General features: G+C 33.3%; 1 protein-coding gene across 5 annotated transcripts in view; it reads right to left on the bottom strand.

Moving 5' to 3' along the window:
* The window catches only part of LOC101895423 (A disintegrin and metalloproteinase with thrombospondin motifs 1), a 266,152-nt gene that overhangs the window by 44,582 nt on the left and 200,268 nt on the right, over positions 1-21,302 (bottom strand). The window contains exon 1 of one of the 5 annotated variants that reach the window (XM_059122779.1): positions 15,133-16,463. The exons of the other annotated variants lie outside the window; for them this stretch is intronic. The gene's annotated coding sequence lies outside the window, so the exon portion shown is untranslated. Of the gene's footprint in view, positions 1-15,132; positions 16,464-21,302 lie in introns of those variants that run through there. 5 annotated transcript variants of the gene reach the window in all.

The raw sequence follows: 21,302 nt of genomic DNA, 5'->3' as shown, positions 1-21,302 counted from the left end.
CTACTCTTGTTGAGTACTCTTTTTAAATTGTGCAATTCTGTTGTTTTACTCGTACCTATACGCATATTTTCAATCGACAGCTGCAAAGAAATAAAACAAATGGCGGGATAGCCAATCTCCACCACTCACACACATAAATCAACAAATAAATGAATTTTTCCACTTAATTTTACTCAGAATAAACTTTTATTCTATTAGACTCCCCCTCTTGTGTTTCCAACAAACTATACTCGACAGCGCCCTCACAAAAAAATAAATAAATAAAACAAATAGAGTGAAGAATTAACTGAAGACTGAGCTCTGGTTGTCTACCCCACGCCACACTGGCGTACAGGGTATTATGCCTTTGTGCATATGCTTGTAACAAGCAGGTGGTAAAGAAATAGACTCATTGTTCCTTGTGATGATCTTCATAAAATCACATTCTGAGTCCCTCCATGTATTTGTGTAAACAAAATAAAGGTCCGTTGGGATGAGACTTTTACAAATCATTTGCTTGAGCTAAGAACGAACTCTATTGAAATTTTTGATGATTGGTAAAAATTTATATTTAGATCCCATATCTCACACATTAGATCCCGATTTCACAGGTTTTAGGCATGAAATCCGTAATATCTAAATTCAATTTAGAAGCACGTTTGTGAAATTTTGTGATATTCCTTTCAGATATAGCTATAGCTTCCGTATTAATATGTTTAATCCGATTTGACTTCTTCTTTAAGCCGAAACATGCCCTTATAGAGGGCAATAATATTCGGCATAAGATATCAGATGCCGCCTAGAAATAACATTAAAAAATTTTCTCGAATACGGTTCAGATTTAGTTATAGCTCCTATGAGCTATTATCCGATTTCAAAGTTCAAGGGCTCAAAGTCTTGATAATTCATTAAATTAGGCTCAAGCGGAGGTCCAGCCAAATCTACCATTGGTTTAATTTATTCTTGAATACAATGGTTAATTGTGATATATTACCATAAAAAATATATTTGTAAGGGCCACAACAATAATTATATCCAAAATTTCCACCCAACCACAATGATGTGTCCACCAAACTCCAATTCTCCATTCAAGACTTTAATGAATTCCACGAAAAAACGCTTAAAAATCTTCTTTTCCGAAAAAAATTCCAAATTGTTTGGCGTTGATCAGATGGCAAAGCATTTAAGTTTAACATCTGATCAGCGACACAGAAACTTCCCCTTAATAGGTCAACGTGCACACACACCAACACACTCATACACACATATGGATTTGATGTGTATTTCACAACAAAAGGCCATAATGCCAAAATGTGATTTTAAAACTGAATACATTATTGAGGCGGCATTTTTTTATTTTTTCTTCTTCAGCTTCTCCTCTCCACACAGTTTTTTATTTCGTATAAATTATTCTTCAATCAGAAGAATCAAAATTCGCAAAAAAAAAACTGATGAATAAATTTTGAAGAAAAAAAAAAAAACAACACACACAAATATTATAATCACCTGGCAACAACAATAACTACAACACCAATAAGGCCAAGTCCAGAATTTTGATTGTTTTTATTATTATTAGAATTATGACTTGGATTAATTTGTTTGAAATTTATTAAAATATAACCTGGCATATGGACAAGTGTCCAATTACCGATGCTTAGCTAACTACCTCGCAACCAATTAGAATGACAGAAGATGCCGCGAGTTAGGTTTTAGATTATCTCTCCGTTGCCATTCCATGGCTGGCAAATGTGTTAGATGCTTTAGGCCAACAGCAACAACCTTCCAAAATTTATTAGACCCATAGCGAATTGAGAAAACCTGTTCCACATCAGCGTTTTACATTTGTGTTGGAGATGTTTGTTGGCTAAGCGCTGCTGTTGTCTTTTAGGCGGGGAGAGGGGGGTGTCTGCCAATTCTTTTCTTCGGTTTTACAAATTTATGTTAAAAATGTCAATATTTTATTTTTAATGCACAGATTTGGCTAATATTGTTATGGCCATTGTTATGGTTGGTGTTGTTGTTGTTGCTGCTGTTGCTATTTATTTAAGTCTTAAGCGATATACAAATATTTGTTTTCGTTGTTGTTGTTATTGTTATTATTGTTGTTGCTAAATATTTGTCTTAATACCAGAGTCGACAAACTGTCTGAGGTGATTCGTAGGCGAGCAATGAATGCCTCAACCAAAGATTTTTTTGTGAATGGCGTTTTTTTGCTGTTGTTTTTGTGGAATCTCGTGCAGCTGCCGTTACCTGAATAAATAAAAAATACTCAAATTCACAACATTTTAACATCTTAAAACACACACGTACGCATTGACTCACTTATACATTTACAATAACACTGGGTTACAAGATTTGTATATTTCATTGTAAAAAATGGAAAAATAAATTGGGAACTGTTTAATTTTTACACTGTCACAAACAGGATTTCATCTTTTTTCATTTTTTGTAAATATTTTGTTGTAATTTGATTGTATATTTTCTGGAGTTTCGTAAATTTCTAACCGATAATGAGAAGACCTGGTCGAATGCTTATTTTGGATTTTATGAGAGTAATATTAATTCAAAATTTTGATCTGTTGTGGGGTAGGTACTAGAAGGAGGAAGGACCGCTGTATTCCATCTTCGCACCGCATCTTGTGTTAATAAAACTATTAGATTGTGTGAAATTTTAATTCAATCGGGATCTTATTTCATATTTTACAAGAGTTATAATTATTCCAAATGTTTACCCTTTGTGGGGGAAGTACTTGATAGAGTAGGCCGATTTTGTCCAGTTTCACTGCTGAACTGAACTTTTTTAAGTTTGACAATAATATTACGATGTACTAAGTTTGGATCAACTCGGATAATCCCTTCGAGAGTTATCGTGCGCTCTAGCCAGACTGACACTCCTAGATCGACTCCAAATGTCCTGAATCGGATTTGGTACAAAGAGTCCTAGGATCTAAAACCGTTATTTCGATAAGGTATGTTTTGGCTGTATCAAATGATATATACCCTCTGTAGGCATATGGCTGAGGATATAATCAGCGTAGATGTAAGTACTTAAAATTTGGTGAAAATCGGTTCAGAGCTATACAGTTCCCATACATATGTTTCAACCGATTTGGTGTTTAAGTCCCTCACTTTCGTAATATACGCTCTACAACCCAGATATTTGGCACCAGATATCAGATCGCGATCGGTTCAGATTTGGGTAGAGGTTCTATATATATCTTCATTTTACGACTATTGTGCATCAAATAAGTACTATCAGCCTAAATTGGATAGGTTTTTGGACATTCAACCAAATTTTTCTATTTTTATTATTTATTTTTTTGGCTCTTGGTGGCAGTTTGCCAAAACATATTCTTTATAAACCCATTATTTGATAATGACATTTTTCGCTGGATGCAGCAAAAAAAGCTAAGTTCGGCCGAGCAGAACTTTTTATACCTTCCACCATTTTGAAGAAACTTAAAATATCTTAAAAAAATCCATTGAAAAATACTTCTCCAATGAAAACCGTTATATAGGGGCTATACGTGGTCCTGCAAAATTAATTGTTTGTCATAGGCTGTAGTACCGGTTCCGAACTTCAAATACGAAATTATGTCGCTAAAATCATCAAAATACCGAATATTGGGAGCTACCGTTATAAGTGGGCTATACAAAGACCTAAATAGAAAATTTCCCGTCATTGGTTGAAGTACCCATTACGAAATTCAATTACGAAATTTGAAAAAATTCCAGTGAATAACGTCGCCACAATCATGAAAATATCGAATATCTGGGGTTACCGTTATATGGGTGCTCTTCCCGGGGATAAAGTACTCATAAGGAGTTCCTCTTGTGTGGATTTTCAGATGGGTGACATACGATATCGAGGACCTATATAGCCCATCTTCGAACATGACCTGCCTGCAGCCAAAAGACTGATCTGTGCAATATTTTAGCTTCCTATCTTAACTCGTTTTGACTCTACCGTGATTACAACAGATGGACAGACAGGGCGAAATTGTCTTAAAATTTAATGCTGTTGAAGAAAATATATACTTTGTTAGGTCCAAAATTATTATTTCGATGAGTTACAAACGGAATGACGAACTTAATATACCCTCCATACTATCTATGGTGGAGGGTATAAAAAGTTGTAGGTTCCATACAAATTCCGAGAAGTTTGTATAAAACCATTTCCAAAGGCATTCAATAAAGGGAACAGTCGCCCATTTTTTTAACCGGGTTATACCATTTCGAGTTCTAATTGTACGGAACAGGGTTTGGATATAGGCCCATTGCTTTAGCCGAAAATATGTGAAGTATGATGGGAGGTGAAAATGTTATAAAAAATAAAATACTTAAAAGTTATTTTTTATGAACATTGTAAAAAAAGCCATAGATATTTTCCAAAAGAATTGATTAAATTTTAAATAAAAATTTTAATCTTTTAATTAAAACTGGCAAAATATCGATGGTCTCCACATTTAATAGTTCCGAGACTTACGAGTAATGTTCGTGAACCACCAAATTCCAAATAAGTTACTAACAATTTGGAGAGTAGTTAAGTGTTGCTGCGTCGAACAATATCAAAATCAAAATACCAAATATAGGGAGGTTTAGTTATGTGGGGACAATATCAAAACTTGGGCCTATATGACCATATCTTTTCATTTCAAACCCCAAAACCCAAATTTCGAAAAATTCTTTTGGAAAATTTGATACAAATCGCGGATAAGATGTGGACCTGTATAAATAATTTATTGTCATAGAGAATATTAACTATTGCTAACACCGAAAATCAGGATGTATGGTTTTTGTTTGGAAGCTATACCACAGGTTGAACCATATTTTTTTCACCTCTTGCAAAAACACTCGCCCTGAAGCCAATTCGGTTGGAAATGCGAGTAGAATACCAAAAATGCCTTAAATCGGGTGGTACCGTTATATGGAGGTTATAAGAAATTGTAGATCTATATGACAAATTTTCAGTAACTAAATTTGTAAACCTAAACATTAGTATTCCCTGCCTTATAAAAACAACAACAATGGGATTAAGCCTGACTATTTTGCAACAAATAAACCTGTTTGTGAAAAATGTTGTTCGACACAGAATCATGACATTCTGATGAATGTCTATGAAATAAATGAAATTGTCGCCCAGTGTTATTTTATATATAATTATTTTTTTTTTATTATTGTTCTTTTTTTTTTTGGTAGAGATCTTGTTTAATTGATAGCACTCTGTATACCTGTCAAAGCAACAAACAAAAAGTATCCAACAAAAAGCATTTGAAAAATGTATTCAGCACTATTGGCTGTTAAGATTTCTATCTGCAGCTGTAAATTCTTTACGGCCGGTTGTTTATTTGTTTGTTATTTTTGTTTTTATATTTTCTGAAATCATAAAGTTGTAAAGTCAAAACATTGAACATTCCTTCGGATATGTTGGTTAATTTTGCTAGACAAACAATTGCCAAACACTTTGAGTCGCGCAATAATGAAATACCCTACAATATGACATAAAGACATGGAAAGCTTTCGAAATGAAATGACTAGAGGAGAGAGAATTTTTTTGAAGTTTCAGAGGATTGCATACGTCTGGAGTATTCTCCCATTCGCTTCAGTACCTATTGCTGCCTATTACAGAGAAGTTTGGAAAGTCTTTAAAATACTTAAGATTCTTTTAAGATTTCGGTATGACATTCATAAATGAGCAAAAGATGATAAAAGACTTAGTTTTCTCTTTAAGGTTCGCTCATAAAAGTTCATACATTTTATCAATACTACCATTATATACTGAGAAATGTACGCTCAGACTCCAGTGGACACTGAAACTAACCTAAACTCGAGGAGAGTACTACCTCGAGTAAAAATAAATCAATATACTCTATATTTTAAGACCAGCATGCTTGACTTGTTGTTAACTGGAATTAAATACACTCGGAAGTAAATCTTCATGTTAATATCTGTAGAACTCAAGGAACTATAGATTTTCACTTGGAGTTTTACATAAATCAATAAAACAGTTGATCTGTTCCAAAACTGCAATGATATCGAAAAATTGCAAAACTAGTAGCTTTTTGCAGGTTCTGGGACATAGCAAGTATATTGTGTTCATAAAGAGCTCAAATACACCAAACAATTTTCGATCGTGCAGATTGCACTGATTTTTCAATTTGCAATTAATTTTGATATATTAAATATATTATATTTAAGTATGTTTATTTTAGACCTTTTTGGGGTTAAGTCAGTAGGGCAAAAATGGCGGAGCAGAGCAAAAGCTATTAAAAGTATCACATTGCACGCCATCTACAATATATCCCATTGAACACACCTAATAAAAAGTTGGCAACACTGTGGCACACTACGATGTCATGACCCACTCCAAGAACATAACAGGTTCGTGTATTCGCTGCAACAATATCACATAAACTTGGCAGCACTGAAAATGCAATATGATACTTTTATCGGTTTGTGCACTTATCCGCAAATACTACCCTATTAAATTCCTCTATGAAGATATATTTGATGTATATACACGTTCGATCTTCCCTTTTTGCAAATAATTTTCTATGCAGTTATTAGAGTATGTATACATTAGAACTTTTTGTCGGATAACGTGAGTAGGGTAGAAATGGAGGAGCAGAGCTAAAGCTATAGTATTGCACGCCATCTACAAAAATTGGCATCACTGTGACACACTACTATTTCATGACTACACTACAAAATCATAACCGGTTCGTGTCTACACTTCATTACTCAACACGTAAACTGGGCAGCACTGAAAGTATATTTAATAGCTTTTGCTCTTCTCCGCCATTTCTACGCTACTAATTTCCCCATGAAGATTTATTTGACTTATATGCAATGGAATTGGAAATTAAAACCCACTCACTCTTACTAAACTCGTTTCTTCGAAACAGATTTTTTGTACTATATCTCCGCCCTGTATACAAGCATAGAAACATACAATTTAGAACATAAAAAAAATATTTCCAACAGATTTTTTCTTCCAGTAAACTTTTACTCCATTTCAAAGAGAAGTGTACCTGGGCGCTGCCTCATGAAGCGAGAGTGGAGAGTAAACTTGTTAAAAAACCCGTACTCTTCGAGTACCTCCACTTGCGAGTATTTTTCAATCGCGAGTAAAATCGATCAATGACAAAAAAACTATGAATGGAATTATGAAAATGAAGAGGGAGGAACAACCATTTGGAGTACATGATAAGCCAACATATTTTGGAAAAATGATTGCTTAAATATAATACTAAAAAAGAGTGCTCGAATATCCTTTTTGAGGCATTCGAGCAATATATCAAAAAACTATGAGTCATAGAGAAAAAACTAAACTATTTTTGTGGACGACTCGATATTTCAAATTTCCTTTATAGAAATTTCTATATGGGTATTTATTTTGAGCAAATTTGAAAAAACCCAGCTGAAGGGTATATGAAGTTCGGTCAGACCAAACCTAAAGCCTTTTTGGTACTTTGTTTTTTCTTCCATTCACTTACAAGCAAACATGCTTCAGCGATAACTCATTCATTCATTCATTCATTATTTTAAGTTGTTCAAACATGTGGCCGCTCGTTGTTGGCTGTCCATCCATTCGAGCAGCCATTCCATCCATTATTATTTGGTACGCCCATCTGTCTATCGGTTATTGTTGGCTGGTTGGTTGGTTTATTTGTTTTCATTGTTAAGGTGTTAATTATTTTGTAATACTTAAATCTCTTTAGAGTCAAGTTTGTTTGTAATAGCCGAGATTTTTATTTATTTTCCCATATAAATAAAATAAATATTTTTTCGTCTTACTTGCATTTTCCGCGGGTGGGAGAGCGAAAAAGGAAGATCAAATATAAACACCACCGCCTGCTGCATTTCAGATTTGGTTATTTTTTGCATTTGACATTTGATAAATATATTTTGTGATGCCATCGGATTTTTTTTTTTGCAAATATTGCATTTACATGCAACATTTCGTTTCGTGGAACATTTAAGGCAATTCCTCAGAATTATAATCAGATATGAAAATATTTACTTTTTTGTGGCAATTGTTGGTGTTGTTTTAAATATAAACCACCACTGGAGATATTAATTACATTTGCATCTGCATTTGCATTTTTATGGAAACGTGTTTGCTGTTTTGTTTGATTTAATTTGATTTGTATTCTCTAATTTGCCAGAGAAATGAACAGATTTTGCGGAGGCGTTCACAAATCACCCGTGATTAAATTTATAATTTAGTCAAACCGGGTATTTTTAATTTTGTTCGAAAATTTATTATTTGGGAAATTACCTCGAAAAAAAAAAAAAACAAGTGATCTACTTAATTCGGTACATAATGGCCCAGTTTTAATGGTTTATTTGTTTTCATGGTCAGTTATTTTAAATTAGAAATTATTATACCCTCCACCATATATTAAGGTTATATTAAGTTTGTCATTTCGTATGTAACACCTCGAAATATACATTTTAAACCCCAAAAAGTATACATATTCTTGATCAGCATAAAATTCTATATCGATTTAGCGATGTCCGTCCGTCTGTAGAAATCACTCTAGCTTCCGAACGAATAGAAGTAGATTGATAAAGTTTTACTGAAAGGCATATAATGTCTGCAGGACTTTAAGTATTGAAAATGGGCCATGTAGGTCCACGTCTTTAGCTACATTATTTACCGGAATTGTTTCAAACATGGTATTTGAAGTTCGTAATAGATACTACAGCCTAAGACAGAAAATGGGCCATTTAGGTTCACGTCTTCGTATAGCCCAAATATAACGGTACCCCCCGATATTCGGTATTTTGACGATTTTAGCGACATTAATTACCGGAATTGTTTCAAATTTCGGAATTGAAGTTCGTAATAGATACTACAGCCTATGGCAGAAAATTGCCGGTGCAGGTCCATCAGCTCCATGGTACCTCCCTATATTCGGTATTTTGATGATTTTGGCTACATTATAAACAGATTATTTTTCAAGTTTCGCATTTGAATATTTTAATAGCTTGTGACAAAAGTTTCCTATGCAGGTCCTCGTCGTCGTGTAGACCCTAATATATGGTATTCGGTATTTTTAAGATTTGAACAGAATTTTTAACGGATTTTATTTTTTTGAAAATTGCCAAATTTGTACCAAATGGTGGAGGTTATTCAAAGTTCGGCCAGGCCGAACTTACAGCTTTTTTGCTTGTTTTAAATTAAAATGGCCGGAGTCATATGGCTAGAGAGGGTATATATCATTTGATACGGTCAAAAAGTGCCTAGTCGAAATAACGGTTTTAAACCATGGGAGTGGGAGTCGATCTAGGGATGTCCGTCCGTCCGTCTGTATGTCTGTCTGGCTGGTGCGCACGACTACTCACGAAGGGTGTATCCGATTTGGCTCAAACTAGGTACATCGTAATGTTTTTGTCAAACTTCGATCGAGTTTGGAGATGGGCAATATCGGTCCACGCCTTCTGGTAACTCCCCCAAAAAAGTTTGAAATTTTTAAAAAAATATATTTTTTCTGCACAGAAAGATAAATTATTATCCGCTTTTCCTCCAACTTTGCAAATCCTAATTTTTCGAGTACCTCCCCACAAAATTTTGAATTTGTGAAATCACAATTCTTGCTGGGGAAATTTTTAGAAAAGATCTCATAAGTCTTTATCAATCATCAATTCACCATTTTTTGAAGAATATTATTAAAAAAACGCTTCTTGGCCGGAAATCCTTATGAAATGTAAAAAATCCACGATTCGCGCCATGGAAGTTCTTTGGAAAAAAATTATAAAAACCTCGTATCCTGGGCAGGACTTCGTTAATTTTTTTTTAAGAAATTCATAATTCTTGTTTGGGAAAAACTTGAAAGTGTGTTTGAAAACCCACGTTTCTTGTTCAAGAAATCCTTGAAAAATATTTTTCAAAATCCAAGATTATTGGTCTGGAAATAAGAAATCATTGAAAAATTTCTGTAAACATCAACGATTTTTTTTCAAGCAGGCCTTAAAAATATTTTCAAGAAAAAAAAATGCCCTTGAATAGTTTTCCTTTTTGTCAGGATTTAATTTAAAAAAAATATTCCCATTAAGTCAAAAAAATTATTTAAAACTTCTTTTGCAGAAAATAGACAGAATTTGTTAACATTTCATTTATATATAATATAAATACAAATTAAATACAATTTTATAAACATGCGCAGATTTTCGAAATTTTAAATCCATAATTTTTGGCTTCAAAGTCCTTCAAAATATTTTTGAAAATTCGCCATTCATGGTAATGTCCTTGAAAATATTACCAAAAAAATCCAATGTTTTTATCCAGATAGTTCTTAAAAATAGAGTAGAGTTCTAAGCAGTAATATTAGAGCATATCGGAAAACCTCCACCTTATATACTATGTGAAGTTATTTTTTAAAAAATCCTAATTTCTTATTGTCACTTTTTCGCAATTTTCAGATGTAACTTTTTTAAGCTCATTATAAAATTACGAATTAAAATTCTAACTATTTACTCCAGAAACTCCCAATAATTCCATCTTTAAATCCATTAGCTCTGATAGCGATGCATCAAAATGTTAGCCCACCCAACGCCTCACTAACTTCCAACCAAAAAAAAAAGTCGCTGAAGCGATTAAAAAACCCCACCGACAACCTGTTGTGGTTGTTAACATTTATTTAATTGCATGCCAGACACAATGTTAACATAATTGTTAATTAAAACGTTTTAAACCACACACACGCACGACAACACACACATTATGGCCAATAAAAAAATTAATTTAATTCAAAACAAGTCGGGAAGACAAACGAGAAACCCTATTACAAGCCCTTTTTATGGGGTGACACGTTCTTCTTTGTGCCGCCAATTAACATTAGGCCAAACAAACAAATAAAACAACAACAATGCGGCTTGCCATGCTTTTACGTCATGTATTTTGTTTTTGTTAAATTACTACGTTGCTTGGCGAAACGTAACACATCCGTTGTCATTCATAAATACCTTTGACAAAAATAAAAAATATTCGAATATATATTTGTAGGTTTGTCGATTTGCCGCTATGGAATGTTCCTCAACGCGTCATCGATGCTTTAATGCGGAAATATATACATTTGTCTCATTTATATATAAATAAATTAATTTCGTGGAATATTAAAAATATTTTTGACGAAGAAGAAAAGAAGAGTGTTTGATCAGCATGATTTGAATGGATTTTTATACATTTCATGACACAAAAATATGAACGGAGATTGGTGAATGGGTGACATTTTATACACTTTTATTCATAATGTTTATTTATATTATTATTTTTTATTGAATTTAAAAAAAAAAAAAATAAAACTGTGTGATCAAGTGATTTGGTTTTGTGGTAAAAAATAATTACAGGAAAAATCCAGCCGATTATGAAAGTAGAGGCAAAAATAGAAGAGAAGTGTATCGGCGTTTTGAAAGTTCACACCGCAAAGTAACCGAAATAGAGGGGCTAAGTTCCCCTCTCATCCACATTTTTCGAAACTTTTTCGAATTTAGATTCCTTGGGATCCTTTGATTTTAGGTATATCTTCTTTGTCATTATTTTAAGTAATACAACGAGGATTATTTTGGTTAAAAATCTTACACCTCAAGCTAGTCAACAAAAGGGGTTTTTTGGTTATATTTTCAAAATACGGTTAAAAACTCCATTCTAACGTCAAAATATTAATTGTCATAAAATTCTACTATAGGCCCTAGAAGTTGTCAAATGTCTAAATCTTACCTAAATGCCAGAAATTAATACATATAAGTCTCCAAAGAAAATAAATCTATATTGCCAGTGCCTATCAAAAAATATTTGCAATAATGTTCCCTAAAAATATTCGAAAATATTCCCTAATTTTTGGTTCAATTTTTTCTCGACTTTGTTTCGGAGATGACGCATAAAAGTAGCATAAAATTTCATTTTAGGAAAAATGTGTGAAAATGAGAAATATTCTTAACAAAATTTTACTATAAATCTCAGAATAAACTACATACCTAGATACAATAGTTTTTAGGAAAAAAAAAAATGAACTACTATTCAAAATTATGAGTTTACTTTTTCACAGTTTATTTAATTCATTTTCAATCCAAATCAAAATCTCCCCCTATACTTCATTTTCTGGGGAAAGTATCAAAGGGAGAATTATTCTACATCAAATTTCATAGCGAGTCTCCGAACAAAAGAAATTTTTATATAAAAAATGTAACTTGAATAAAGTATAATTAATCTTAGATAATAAAAACCTTGTTTATGTCTGAAAAAAATAAGTATTTTTTTGTTAATTGTAAATTTTCTTATCATTTTGCCATAAAATACCTGGCACGGGTTGCGGAAATTCCAGGTGGATTTGGTACACCTTGCTTATATATCAAAAACCTAAAATGAGTTTCGGATTCTTAGGTAAAACGTTCTTAAGACTTTATATTGTTTTGACTAATTACTAAGGGACACCTGTAGTTTCTGATATGTTCCGCAAAATTCAGGATATAGCTTTGAAATTTGAGATAGATCATATAGAGCTGAACCAATGTTCCAGGATGAAATCCAATTATTTCAATCAAATTTTATAGCTCAGTCCAAACTTTTGCGAAATATATCTCAAACTGTAGGTGTCACTTTGTATGAAGTAAAAAAACAATATAAAGATGTTAACAACATTTTGCCAACAGTTCGTATTAAGCCTCTTTAGTACCCAATATGTACAATTTGTTCAGTTTGGCAACATTTTTTTAACTTCAAACTTTCACCTCTTTAATTTCTCACATTACCAAATTTAGTACCATTTAGTACAATTATAGTACGAATTACCGAAACCACCTTCTTCTCTCATCCACAGACCCCAAGGGTGACACCCATATCAAATTTCAGGAGTCCAGCTCAATTCCTTAACCCAATACCGAATTTTGTAGAGTTTAGTACTTTTTGAAAAATTATGGTACGAATTTTTAAAACAATCTCCATATCTAAACTTCAGATACCAACAGTGACCTCAATATCAAATTTTTAGATTGTAGATTATTGTACACACTTCCAAGACCACTTCCATATCTTAACCACAGACGCCAATAATGACATCCTTATCAAATTACAGGATTCCAGCTCTATCCCAACCCAATACCCAGTTTTATAGCATTTAGTACTTTCGAATAATTAAAGTACCCATCTTCAAAACAATCTCCATATTTCAAGCTCAAATACCAAGTAGTGACCTCAATATAAAATTTCAGGATTGCAACTCTATCCCTTCACTCAATACCAAATTTAGTAACATTTGATGCGCATATCTAAAACAATCAACCTCTCTCTATCCTAGTCACTCGAACAATTATAGTACACATTTCCAAGACCATATCCATATCTCAGTTCCAGATACCAACATAGATCTCAATATCAATTTTGAGGATTCTAGCCCTATTACTTCGCCAAATACCAAATTTAGTACTGTTTAGTACATTTCGTACAAATATAGGACACATTTCTAAAAACACCGCCAAAATTTCAAACTCGGATACCATCATTAATCTAAATAATTTTATTTCTATCCCCTCACCCAATACCAAATATAGTCCAATTTAGCATTTTCGTACAACTTCAAAATCAAACTCCATGTATCCAGGCTACACGTGAACAATTTTCAGATTTCAATAAAAATATCGACTCCCAATACTAAATAGTACCAAATATAGTTCTATTTGGAACTTTTCTGCACTTGTTGTAAACATTTTTAAAACCATCTACATATCTCAACCTCAGATACCAACAGTGGTATCGAATTTCAGGATATCAGCTATTTAATTTTCCCCATTATCAAATTTAGTACAGTTTAGTACAATTATTGTTCGCAATTCCTCAACCACAGACACCAACAGCGATATCCATACTATATCTATATCAAATTTCGGAATTTTATCGCAATATATTAATCCAAAACTAACTTTTGTACTATTTAGTACTTTTCATACAATTATGGTACACATTTCCGAAACCAGCTCCATATATCCAAGCTACACATTAACATCGACCTAATACCAAATTTAAGATTTCAAGCACAATCTCTTTTTCCTATATAAAGTCTACCAAATATAGTACTTTTCGAATACTTGTAGTACACATTTCCAAAAGCACCTCCTTACCTCAATCCCAGTTACCAACAAAGACCTCAAATTTCATTTCAGGATTCTAGCCTTTACACAATACCAAATTTAGTACCATTTAGCACTTTTCGTACAAATATAAGACACATTTCCAAAATAACCTCCATATCTTAACCAGATACACCAACAGTGACATCTATATAAAATTTCAAGACTTCAGATATATTCCTTTACCCAATACCGAATTTAGTACTTTTTGTACTAGTACATTTCCAAAACCACCTTCCTAATACAGAATTTTAAGCACTAACTGTTAACCCAATACAAAATTAGACTTTCAAATCAATTCCTTATCCAAATACCGGAATCTGTACCATTTAGTACTAATTAGTAGTACGTATTTCCAGAACGATCTCCAAATCTCAACCTTACACACCAAATGCCAAATTTCAGATTTCAAGCGCAATACCAAATTGTATCAAACAAAGTACTATACAAATTTAGTACCATTTAGTACAGTTAGCACACTTAGTACACATTATCAAAACTACCTTATATCAAACTTATTTTTCAACCTTGATTTTAATACCAAATTTCAAGTTCTTAGCTCTATCAGTTCAAATAGTACCAAATGGTACCATTTTAGAACTTTTCATAACCTTAAAGTTCGAATTTCCATCTATCCTGTACTCCTTCGGTAATTCTCATTCAATTTTCAGAATTATTGTTTTTTTCTCTTTGTTCAATACAAAGTAATAGATTTTAAGTACATTTTAGTACTTTTCGTAGCCTTTTAGCACGATTTTCCAAAAAAAAACCCAGCCTTATAAAAAATCTATTCCCCAAGACCAAGCCTCTTGCAATTTCCCGCTTCCTCTGGGCGTTGCTTCTCGGTCAATCAGTCAGTTATTTCACTACTCTTTTGAGAATAAATGAAAGGACTTGATGTAACCCGTATAATTTTCAAACAACAAAATATTTGAAATCTTCGCTTTAATATTTTTCGTTAGAAAAGAACGCACTGTTATAGCATTTGATTTCAATTTGATTTCTATTCTAATTTTTACTCACATTTACTTGCGAACGATTATCCTTGCGCTGGAAATCACTTGTTATACGATTTTCACAAAATTCAATACTGATATCGGACAAAGGCAGACCCTTTGTTTTATAGTTTTTGCTTTTAACTTTCTCACTTAGAAAAATACTTTTTTTTTTTAATAATTTTCAAATTAGAAAACAGATCACAATTTCGTTTCCAATAAAAAACAAACTGATGACAGTTGGGTAAATTCTTCTTCTTAGGAATCCAATCGAAATGTTTCAAATGAATTTCTAGTGACACATCACAAACATTTTTTTTGTGTGTTTTACAATTCAATATTATTATTTATTATTTCATAAAAATTATGCAAATTGATTTTTTGGCACTTTATTCAAACGAAATCCAATACGAATGACTCAATCAGGGCGCATTGAATTAATATCACAGATTATTTTTTTGATTTTTTTTTTTGTATTTTCTTGGTGGCCCGCACAATCACAAAATTGTCTGTATCTTTGTTGTTGTTAATTTAAATGCACAATTTCATTTGCAAATAATAATAATAATTTCTAACGACCTGTTTAACTAAACCTTCAGTGATGAATGTAATAATTGCATAAATTTCGAATTTTATAATTTTGGCATCAGTTTTGCCTGCATCCGTTTGCCGTTGAAGTTTTCTGACATAATTTCTTATACAATGTAATTTCCTTTTTGTGTTTTCATATTTTTTTTCTTTTAATTTTCAAGCAAGTAATGCGAGAATGCAATGTACGTGCAGTTTTGGTAAATTATTTATTAAATTACCGACCGCATAAGTTGGACCAAATTTTACAAAAAACACACCACTTGAGAATCACTGGCATTGGTGGTGGGCATAGAATAAATAAATGCCTCCTCCCATGGAATGGATTTCGCCAATGTCCAATAGCGGCCACATCTAATTCAGAAAATCTCGGACAAGGCTACGGAAAATGTGAAAACGCCAAAACGCACACAGAGCGTAGAACATATGGCCAATCGCCACCACCGCCGGATTTGAAGTGGAAAACGCACGTCTTTACTGTGCCAAGATTTTACAGTGGACTGCAGTCTTGATGGAGGAAACAAGGTAAATATTTAAATGTGGAAAGCACACCACACCGGCGCGGACAACGAACACGTTTCGATAGAAGCAAAAAACCCCAGAAGAGCAGAGCAGAACAGAGTACAACTGCCGGGTACACAGTGTCTTCTCGTACTGATCGCACTGACCCAACGCTCCACTCAGCTTTTGGGGGAATCTGTTCAAATGGAAAATTCACATTCTTAACCTTCGCCAAACATAAACAAATGTTCACGGAAAATTGGAAAACAGAATCGATCGATTCGGAGCAATATTCGAATTGCGAAAAGATTCAATAATTTTCACTCTCTCCCTCTCTTTTTCTCTCTCAACGTCTTCTCTTTTCTGTTAATTTACAGAAGGAAAAAAAATCAAAATCACTTGCAATTAATTTCACCGGCCATAAAATTCCGAAACTAACCATCCGTGAAAAATTCCCCTCGGACAGAGAAGTTCACAAACATTTCTTGAGAATTGTTTTCCCAGCAACATTGTTTATTTGCCCGAACCAAAAGTGCATTTTCTTCGGCAATGAAAAATGCAAAGCAATTTGTGTAAAATTTTATATTTCTTCAAAATTGTTTTGTTTTGCGAAAAATTCTATCAAAACAAACTCTGACAATTTATGGCCGCTACTGTGAATCACAGCATGCTCTGGGAAAAGTTTTCCTTTGAAAAGCCTAATTTTTTTTAAATAATGACAGGTGGGATACGTTTGCAGTTTGACATTGTGGGTGTGTGTTGTTTGCAAACTGTCAATAAACATTTCGGTTGGAAATGGGAATTCCGCGAAGGATCTTTTGAAAATTCCCCTCTAATTGTTTCTGAGAACTGTTATGTAGGATTCTCTATTAATCGTTATGATATTTGATATTTTGAGATAGTTTCGGATGATGTCCATATTTGGATGAGATGATATCACAGCAGTGTGGAATATTCTGGACCTGTTTACCGAGGAGATAATAGTAATCCCATCCAAATCATCTGTCCAAAACTATTTCAACGTCTCCATACATGGCCTCAATATCAAATTTTGGGATCTCAGCTCCAATCCCTTACCCAATACCTTTAGTACCACTTTGCACTTTCATGCGTATTTCCAACCCACCGTAAAATCTCAAAAATAGATACATATTATACATATTTAGTGCTATTTAGTACATTTCCGAAACCACCTGCCAACGGAGGCATCAATATCAAATTTGAGGATTCCAGTTCTATCCCTTCATCCAAAACCGAAATATTGTGCACACTTCCAAAATCACTTCCAAAACCACTTCCATATCTCAATTCCAGATACCAACAGAGACCTTAACATTAAGTTTTGAGATTCCAGCTCTATCCCTTCGTCAAATACCAAATTTAGTACCATTTAGAACTTTTCATACAATTACAGGGTGAGATGAAAAAACTGCAACCAACTTCAGACTGCTGTCACTACTAAACCACTCGTCCGACAGCTATTAAAATTATTCCAGTGACAGCTCATTATATTGTTTACAAGCGTACAAAAGCATTTTGGTGAGAATTTTCCAGAAATGGTTCGAAAAGTAAAGAAGCGACTTGATCGAAACCCGCGTCGTAGTGGCCGAAAAATGGCTCGTAAGCGGAACATATCGCAATATTCCATCCGGCAAATATTGAAAAATGAGCTCGGGGTAAAGCCATTAAAATTCCAAAAAGTGCAAGAACTTATACCACAACCGAAAGAAAAAAGACTCAAAAGAGCTAAAGAGTTGCTTCGCTTGGCCGAAACTGGTGAACTGCCGAATTTCTTTTTCTCCGATGAGAAAACATTCGTTGTCCATCAGTTTGTAAACAACCAAAATGGTCTTGTTTTCTTGCCAAAGAGGTCAGCTAAAAATTTGCACCTTCGGTTGGCCACCAGAACTCAAGAACCAGCCATATTGATGGTGTGGGCCGCCATAGCAGCCATAGGTCGCTTTCCGCTCGCATTAATTGACCATGGCATCAGAATAAATGCCGAATATTATAACGAAAATATTCTGGAGGGTGCATTAAAGCCTTGGGCACGCAAACATTTTGGCCGCAGACCTTGGACATTCCAACGGGAATCAGCACCATCGACTCAGCACGCGTCACCTAAGAATGGTTACAAAATGAGATTTCTCGCTTCATTTCCAGCACATGGCAAACAAAATCTCCGAATACCAATCCGTTGGACCATTGTGTCTGGAGTATTTTGGAAAGCAAGGTTTGCACTAAAAAATACCTCAAGTAAGCGCTTCGCCGGGAATGGGCCAAAATACCGCAGAGCAACATTCGGGCAGCGTGTGACAGTTTCATTGGCCGTTTGAAGGCCATAATTCGGGTCAAAGGTGACTAATTCGAACAAATCTAAACTTATTCTAAAATTTGATGCTATTTCCGACATTTTTGCTTTCATTCAATAAAATTTAAAAAAAAAGAAAATTAAAAATCATGGCTACAGTTTTTTATTTTCTCCCTATGAAGTACTATTTATTACTTTTCGTACGACCTTTTTTACCAAAAACCATCTGGGACCCCAATTCCACATTTGAAGATTCTAGCTTCATTCAATCACCAGAAAAAAAACTGTTCTAACTTAAGTACCATTTAGTACAGTTCGCACACTTAGTACACATTTCCAAAACCACCTTCATATATCGAACTAACGTTCCAGCCTTTATCCTTATACCAAATTTCAACTATTGAGCTCTATCCTTTCACATAATACTAAATGGTACCATTTGAAAATGTTGTGCCATTTTAGAACTTTTAGCATAACCTTAAAGTTTGAATTTCTATGAACCCTCTTGTATTTTGATCAGGAACCAAATTGCAGCTCTCTTGGTTTACCAAAATCCATATTGTACCAAATTTAGTACATTTTAGTTCATATCAGTACAAATATCCAAAGCTACCTACATGCCTCAGTCCTTCAATGCAAGGATAATCTTATTTCTAAATTTTAGAATTTCAGCTCTATCGGTTCACCCAAAATTTAAATTGTACAAAATTTAGTACATTTTAGTACAGATAGGTGCGAATTTACAAAACTACTCTTACACACATTCCTCAGTCTTAGAATGCAATAGTAATCTTATTTCTAAATTTTAGAATTCCAGATTTATCGGTTCACAAAAAATTTAAATTGTACCACATTTAGTACCATTTAGTACACATAATTGCGAATTTACAAAACTACTTTCAGTCTCAGTCCAAAAATGCAAAAGTACTTTTATTTCAAAATTTCAGAATTCAAGCTCCATTGTTTCACCCAAAATTTAAATTGTAGGCAATTTAGTACCATTTATTACACATAAGTACGAAGTTATAAAACTACCTGCATTCCTCAGTCCTAGAAAGCAATAATAATCTAATTTCCAAATTTCAGGATTTCAACTCTGTTTGTTGACCCAAAAGTTAAATTGTACCGAATTAAGTTCCATTTAGTACACATAAGTACGAATTTACAAAACTACTAATTTACCTTATAATTTTCAGAATTCCAGCTCTATCGATACGAATTTCCAAAACGTCCTACATTCCTTAGTCCTAGAATGCAATCTTATTTCTAAATTTTAGATCTCCAGCTCCATCGCTTCACGTAAAATTTAAATTGTACGAAATTTAGTACCACATAAGTTACAAAACTACCTACATTCATCAGTCCTAGTATGCAATTTCTAAATTTTATAGTTTCAAATCCACCGGTTCACCGAGAATTTAAATTGTACCAACCAACTTCGACTATACCAACTTATCCCACGTTAACATAAGTTCTATGGTTTGTAGAAATATTGAGATACACCAAGTTCGAAAAAATCGCTGACTTGTTAGCTTGCTATACGAGTTATAATTATTCAAAATGAAGACCCCAGAAGGACCTCTTAGTTCCGAATTCCCATTAGTTCTAAAGTAGGTAAATGGTCTGGAGAAGAGATTTCCATTTCTTCCCATCACTGCATTCAAATGTCACTTTTCGAGCATCTACATCTAAATAAATGCCATTCTGTCTTCATTGGGAGATCTATGGCGTGTGTAACCTTGAAAGAACACACACATACACACACACAAACACCGAAAATTGTATATCAAACTAACCTAAGCATAAATCTTATTAGAAAAACATAATAAAAAGTGAGTGAATAAATAGGAACGAGAACGAGAGTAGAAACATTTCACTTGATCGAATACCCAATAAAATCGATAATTTACAAAAAAAAAAAAAAAAAGAAACGAGATATGAAAAAGAAAGAAACATGAAAATGAAAGCAAAGAAGCTGATGTGTTTCTATGGTCAAACTGTGTCCATTTGGATATTTTGCTTCTGATTTCCATTTTAATGAAAGCCTGGTAATGCTTGATTTTTGCTTTGATTTTTTGTTTTAAACAAAAAAAAAAAAAAAAAAAAAAAAAACATACTTGGGAAAGAAATGAAATTGTTTCAAATCTAAAAACCCCAAGCATATCTGAATCATTGCCAGCATTTTGTTGTATGCGAAAAATTGATTCGAAACGAGTTGAATGGAATATGCTAGATAGAATTTAGTTTGGTTTATGGTCTAATCAATGGGTGGTCTCAAACCAATGGATGCGTGTCAAAGCCAACAACTGAAGTGCGCGAACATTCATGCGTGTGTGGGCAAAGTGTTTTCGTGGTCATTGCAAAAAGAAAATTGAAAAGTTAATATAAATAAACAAATCTTGTTATAGTTTTTGCCTTATCTTGTTTTCAAATTTAATTATTTATAAAATGTAGAGAAATTATTAAAATGTACTTGGTTTTTATTATGCTTTATAATCAAACAGAATTATTAATTTTTATATACCAAAATATGTTTTTGGTATTAATTTGTTAAAATGTAAAGATACATTTTATACGCCCATGTTACAAATTTAGAAAATTAAAATACTATTGGCGTATGTTTATTTTTAATTCACATTAAGTTGTCAGCAATCATTCGCCCCCTGGCACAGCAACTATGTCCATTAATTTTAATCACTCATACGCACCGTTGCATAAAGTGAACATTTCGTTAATAAGCTATAGCGATAACATCAATATGTGTTTATCTACATATGTTTAAAAATACAAGCAAAGTG

This window comes from Musca domestica, unplaced genomic scaffold (genome assembly GCF_030504385.1).
Source record: "Musca domestica strain aabys unplaced genomic scaffold, Musca_domestica.polishedcontigs.V.1.1 21, whole genome shotgun sequence".
Lineage (NCBI taxonomy): Eukaryota > Metazoa > Arthropoda > Insecta > Diptera > Muscidae > Musca > Musca domestica.
Note: the sequence above shows the minus strand (reverse complement) of the source record. Positions and strands in the feature narration are given on the sequence as shown.